The 6,531-nt window shown below is 36.3% G+C and overlaps 1 long non-coding RNA gene across 1 annotated transcript; it reads right to left on the bottom strand.

Annotated features, from left to right (window-relative positions):
- Positions 1-501: 501 nt before the first annotated feature.
- Positions 502-1,958, bottom strand: LOC113951557. The gene is made up of 3 exons (XR_003529195.1): positions 1,846-1,958; positions 1,531-1,689; positions 502-1,145 (listed from the first exon to the last, which is right to left on the bottom strand). It is a non-coding gene; the product is annotated as an uncharacterized LOC113951557 (long non-coding RNA).
- Positions 1,959-6,531: the final 4,573 nt, after the last annotated feature.

Genomic DNA, 6,531 nt, shown 5'->3' with positions numbered 1-6,531 from the left:
ATACAGAGTTTCCAGTGTTATGCCTTGTCCACTCTAAATTTATTTCATGTGCAAATGTCACTTTTGTATAAATACTCACGTATTTAGAAAGCTGCCTATTCCTCTCCTTTGTTGTGTTCTCCTATGGAAAGAGATTGGGATGTCTGGCTGCATGTCTTTGCCATCTCTATGCTGTCCTCATCTGTCAAGGTTAAAATTCTTCAGGGCATTAGCTGAAAATCTACTTTCTGCTTGCATTATTCAGTGATTTGATGAAGAGGGAAGTAAATGCTAAAGGACAATGTCAGATCTTTTCAACATCTTGTACTTTTTACAAAGTTACCTTTAAAGTTACTCTTCCTTCTTAGAAGCCTGGAAGCAAGTTATTTTCTGTGAGTTTTGGCAGCAGCCATTTGTCAGGCAGAGTTTATACTCTTTAGAAAAGAGGTAAAAATAATGATTGATGAGTCATAAGATGACTATAACCAGGCAGTTATTTGATGTGCATAGAATTTTATTAGGTCAAAACATTTGTATTTATTTGTTAGCATAATTAATGATGACAACACGCCGCTCAGAAAGTATAAATTGAAAGACAGATATTATGAAGTATATTTGGTAAGTCTTTCCATCTGCTAGTGCCAGACGCAAACAGTGTTATTCAGATATTGGATTCATTACTTGGTCATCACAATGAAACAAGGTGGTTTATATACTGCAAGAATATAAAATGTAAATGAGTACAATTCTGAAGGTTTTTATTCAAAATCATTGAAGATTGGAAAAAATTATTGTCCTTTACAAGTCATTTAAGCCTTCCTTGTTAATTCAGTTTCTTCATAATACACCATTTTCCCCATCTGTTTCTTAGTCAATCATTACATACACAATTTTACTTCATACTCTTTCGAGGATCCTAACTTAAAAGCCTTCTAGCTGCAGTGGTCTTTCTTTTTTTTTTTTCCAAAGTTATCTCACTGTTCAGTTAGATATCTGCCTAAAAGACATGCTTGAAAAATTACTCTTACTTATTAGGATTATCATGACTGAACAGCTGTTTTTCGGGCTCATTGACTCTCATTGCCTTCCAGTGATAGGTTTTCTGTTCCTGCTGCCTTCTTGTGTTCCTCCCTCTCAAGAGCTGCTTGGAAATGTCAGGTCAAAGTCTGGAAAGAGAAAAAAAAACCAACAAAAGCCAAACACAAACCATAGAAAAGTCAAGTACAAACCAAAATAGATCATTGTGACACAGCAAGAGGAAATAGTTGGGTGTATGTTTTATGGGTCATTGTTAAAGGAGCGGTAGCATTTTTTCGTACCTATTTAACATTCTATCCCTTATCCTAAAATATCTAGGAGAATTTCTAAAGTAATAGCTAGATAGATTTCTAAGATTTACGAAAGACTGAATATGTAAGGAGTCCCTTAATTATAAAGATGGGAAATTAAGTTAAAAGAAGAGCACAGTGAAGGTTTTGAGTTACTAAATTAGCTTTTATGAAGTGGTTAGGCAAAAGTTAAGCTAATGCATTTCCAGCTATGACTCCTTACTTTGACTTTGCGAATTAATAAAATCTTCTTCATGTTGACATGTTTCTCCAGTACTTTGGCAGTGTTTCCTGACTTCCTTGCAGTGTTTCCCTCCCTGGATGTAGGAAGATCAGCATAATAGTGCTTCTGGCTCTAACGTCAGAGCAGGTGCATAGACATCTGAAAGGAAAGCCAGCACTGCAGTGTTAGTGGTGGAACCTACATGACTCAGGCATTTGAATTAGTGTGATAGCTCATTGTGAAAAGCTTCTCTAATGCCCTCTGCTATGAAGACCCTGATTTCTGGAAAGGCTCTTATGTTTAAGAGAAACTCACATACTGTTCTCTTCGCAAAGGGTTCTTTTGCAAGATGCTTCTTTTGACTCCAGTTGTAAATCTTCTTCACCAAAATTTAACTGCTTAAGACTGACTGATTCCTGTTTCCTGCATTAAGAAAAAAAAAAAACAACCTAAGAAAAAATTAACTTCAATTATAAATAGGTGTTTAAGATGGCTACAACGTTTGAAATACACCAAAGTACAACTATTTCAGGCAAGAGAGCCCAATAAACAATCTTCTGTGGCAGACAAAGAAGTTCTAGATGAGTGAATTTATTCAAGTGACAAGGTTGCACATTTAGCAGGTTTTTACTATAGGACAAATGTAAATCTTCTGGTAACAAATAGAAGCCTGGATGGTGCAAGGAGGAGATAAATTGTCACAGTAATTCATCACAGACTCTTTTTTATTAGGTTCCAAGGGACTCAAGAATTTTTGAATTTCTATGTAATAAATAGGCTTGTCGTAAACAATTTTTTTAAAGCAAATGTAGACTCTACTCAAGTGGTGAAATGGTTTTGCAGTTCTCTGCAAGAGTTCATTTTTCTTCAGCAAACATGCCCTAGGAAGATGGAAAAGGATCAGAAATTGTCTAGCAGAATGCAAATTATTTCTGAAATTGTCCATTTCTGAATAGGACGTTATGCAATTTTCTGATTCACAGACAGACAGAAAGCAACTGAGGAAAAACCAGCACATTAGCAAAAGACCTCAATATGTTTTACAGTGTGCTGGGTGAGTTTGAACCTGAGGACAGCATGTACGAACAGCTCACTGTCTCAGTCTCTGTGTGCAGGGCCTGAGAGTGCTCTGGGCTGAACACAGGATCAGAATTCTCCCACAAAGGGGCAGCTGAATGTATCCTTCAAAATATGAGAATGGTAAGGCCAACAATCTTTCCATTCCACCAGTCTGTTATACACTAGTTCTGATACCCTTAAATGTTGGATTCATTACAGAGTCAAGCTGTGTTCAATTTTAAATAGTAAAATAATTTTAGGGAGTAATGGAATTGATTCTGCCATTCATGGCGGGAATTTTCTTATCGTCCCAGATTGGAGGTGTCTCATCACTTGTAAGAGAGCAGCTGGTTGCTGATTTTACACTGCTGATAGGAAGGAGTTCTTTCAGTCTTGCTGAATTTGGTGTTGCAGCAGTTTATTAGCATCTGGTACGTGTTTATGTGAAAATTATTTATTAGGATGATGTTTTGAAGAGTAAAGAGTAGTGATATTGGCACATACATATAAATATTTTAACCATTCTGGCAATAATTTTATTAAAAACAGCAAGTTCTTCAAGATCAGCTACTACTGTACTCCTAATAGTGCAATATACTGATGTAACTTGGAGAATGTAACTGCTAATGTAGACTTCTTTTTGGAATGAGAGAGGACAAGATGGGTTGTTGTACAGATATTCCTCTAGCAATATAAATAGTCTGTTAAAAATTTTCCAATACTTATATAAATAGCTTCTTGACATTTCTGATATGATGAACAATGCCACTGTACATAAGAAAATAGGAACTACACTAAGCAATACAATTACTAAGGATTGACAGAGACGATAATATCAGAAAGTAAATCCTTATTTATCAAGCCAAATATATTCTTTTGATGTTAACATAATGGTCCTAGAAAAGGATGTCCTGTGATTTTGAAAGAAAGAGTTTCACAAAATATAAAAAAGTGGTATTTAAAGTAGCAAACAGAAGGAAAAAAAGCTTTAATAGAGGAAATACAACGTAACCACTTGAAAAAGAATACTTCAGATGATTTTATAATAATTTTTATCAGTAGTCAAAGTCAACTGAATTTTGCTATAGGGACATTGTTTAGTGGTAGACTTGGCAGTGCTGGGTTAAAAGTTAGACTTGTTGATCTTAAAGGCCTTTTCCAACTTAAAATGTTTCTGTAACTTCATGATTCTAAACATATGAGCACATTTACAAGGCATATTTTCCCCAATCTTCTCCTGTTATTCTCAATTGCATCTCTGTTAGTTTTTAATAAGAGTCATCCACGTATAAAGAGTCTGTGTTGCCTCAAAGCAAACAGAGGGCTTTAAATAGCGAAAGGCAAGCGGGAAGAAATACTCGGTTCTGTGAATTGAAATTGGAAGGGGCCAAATTGTTGTTCAAGTCATTAAGATAAAGAGTGAAACCTAAAAGTAGCATGTTTATATTCTGAGTAAGGATTAGGTATTTTGAAAATTCAGGCCATGACTTGAAAGATTTTCAGAGCAACGTCATTATCCTTTTAAAAGCATGAGAAAGAAAATCAGTAAAATTACACGGTTTTGTTTCCTTGGAATGATTAGGAAATGGCACCCACCAAAGAGATGTCAGGAATTAACACCAAACATACTTGATAAACATAGCACTTCAAGATTATGCTTTTTGAAGTCTTTCATAAAAACAAATCTTAATTACCTTCCTTCATAAGCATCTTGAAGTGACTCTATCACATCCCCTTTTCCACCTCACCATCCCCACAGAAATCTCTCTCAGCGAAACCAAGTGGTTGGTGAAACTTCTGATCTTGAATTCTTGTAAAGCTCAGAAATTCACAGGTTGAATTTTATTTCAGAAGCAAATCAAGTACAAATTCTCTTTTTCAAATACAGACAGTAGAAATTTGAAAACTCATCTGGTTGAATTTAAGTCCTGTATCTCAGGGCAGGACTAGAGGCTTGCTGAGGTAAAATTTGCTTACGTCTTCTGTCCTCTCTACCATTTACCAGTCTGCTCTAGCTTCTCTGAGTTTGCATTAATTTACATCTGGTCTAATGATGTTGTGAGAAGCTCAGGTAGTTCCTGAAAAAATTTGAAGATCATCCTGAGAAAAATGTCTTCATAATCTGTTATCTGTGGTATATTCTAAGACAATAAATTCAAAAACTTATCTTGCCAATAAGCAATTAAAGTTAGTAATGTCCAAATGTTCTGCGTTATGATGACACTGACAGTATGTGGAACTTTGGATTTATGTTAATAATAAAAGAAAACAGTTGCCTCTCTGTTTACGCAAAGTAGAATTCCAAAACTTCTTTTCAGGTTCTGCCTTATGCTCCCTGGCCTCTGAGAGGATCATTTCTCACAGAATGTGTGTTCAGTGTCTTACAGTAGTCCCATAAGCATGAACATAGAAAGTATCCTCCAGGAAAAAAAATGGTACTCTGAATAAATTCACACTTAGTAAATCACTCACAGTATTGTTGGATCTGCTAGGACTTGGGAGACACTGGCAAAAATAAAATTACTCACTGTTTTTGTTTCCTATCTGATTAACAGAAAACAGAATAATATCAGCATGTTAGCAGTAGAACATAATGTTTAGAACTTGGACAAGAGAGAACTTTTTCTAATGCTTCACATCAGTAAGCCTGAAATTGTACCTAGCTTTTAAATACTACAGAGTATACCACTGAAACAGTTCTCAGTCTTCTCGTTGTCTTTTTCTGGACAACTTTGATCAACATTGTCCATCTTTTCACAATTGCAGATAAAGCAGCAATTTTTCTTGTCTTCCCCATGGGTGGCCAGGTGCTGATTCAGTGCCTTCAGAAACCCATTTCAGGTGGTCTTCTGCATGGTTCTCCATTTGACACTAATTGTACTGGGGAACAGAGCACCTAGTCTTTTCAGTTCCAAAAGTATTTTATCAGTTCCAAAAAGTACTTATCAGTTCTTCCATAGGTCCCAGATGGCAGTGGGGGGACATTGGCTGCTTTATTTTGATAGACAGCATAAAACCCTGCCAAATTGCCATGAATGCAGCATTGAGAAACCAGTAACAGAGGTGTGGGTTATGCTTTTTGTGGGGAGTAGGGAGGCTATACAGGGGCAGTTTGGCGTCAGTGTGTGTCAGTGCTGGGGAGGGACCCAGCTTTATCTTTTTTCTGATGCCATTCAGGCCATGTCTCTGCTGGCAGGCCAGCTGAGGTGAACTGTGAGGGAGTTTGTGATAGTGATACAGTGAGTGGGTTTGGGTGAATAGCATAGTGTATGTGCACCTGGATTCTCTCACTTGCTGCTGTCCCTGAAGAGTTACTCCACAATACGCAGGGCTGATTCTAATAACTGATGGAGAGATTTCTCCCCCAGTATGTCCTTGTCCTTCTTCTCCTTTCATTTGTCAAGCTTTGTTTCACAGGACTTCTTTCTGTTTCATGAACCCCTAGGTATAAAAATTCACTTTTGTCTACACTGTTAGGCAGACTGGAACTGGTTGCGAAAATAGTCTGATTTATGTAGTGCACTCTAAGATTCAGTGCTCGTTATGTAAACTTAAATCAAACATTACAGTAGAGAGGATCTGATAATTATTATGGCCATTAAAAATAGAATTGTATTTAATAGGAGGAAAAGATAACTTTGTAGTGTCCTAAATTTATGTGTGGTATGCCTCTGTATAAAGTGTTCTAAATCAAAGTAGGAAGATTAATTAAGTTTTCTCATTTAACTGCCCCAATAAACTTACTTATAGCATTAGAAAGAAAAAACTCTTCAAATTTATCCCCTAACTAGTTACTAGTTACTTACTACAAACTTACATACATTCAGAAAGGAACAAAAAGGCCAGGTGGCCTGTGCATGTTGGGTCTTTATTGTTCTGGTCATACAGTTCTTTTTACTTACAAATGTTCTACCCTATTATCATATTGGACACAAACTTCTA

This window comes from Corapipo altera, unplaced genomic scaffold, assembly GCF_003945725.1.
Source record: "Corapipo altera isolate COAL_440 unplaced genomic scaffold, ASM394572v1 61286, whole genome shotgun sequence".
NCBI lineage: Eukaryota > Metazoa > Chordata > Aves > Passeriformes > Pipridae > Corapipo > Corapipo altera.
The sequence above is the reverse complement of the archived record's forward strand: the minus strand, read 5'-3'. Positions and strand labels throughout refer to the sequence as shown.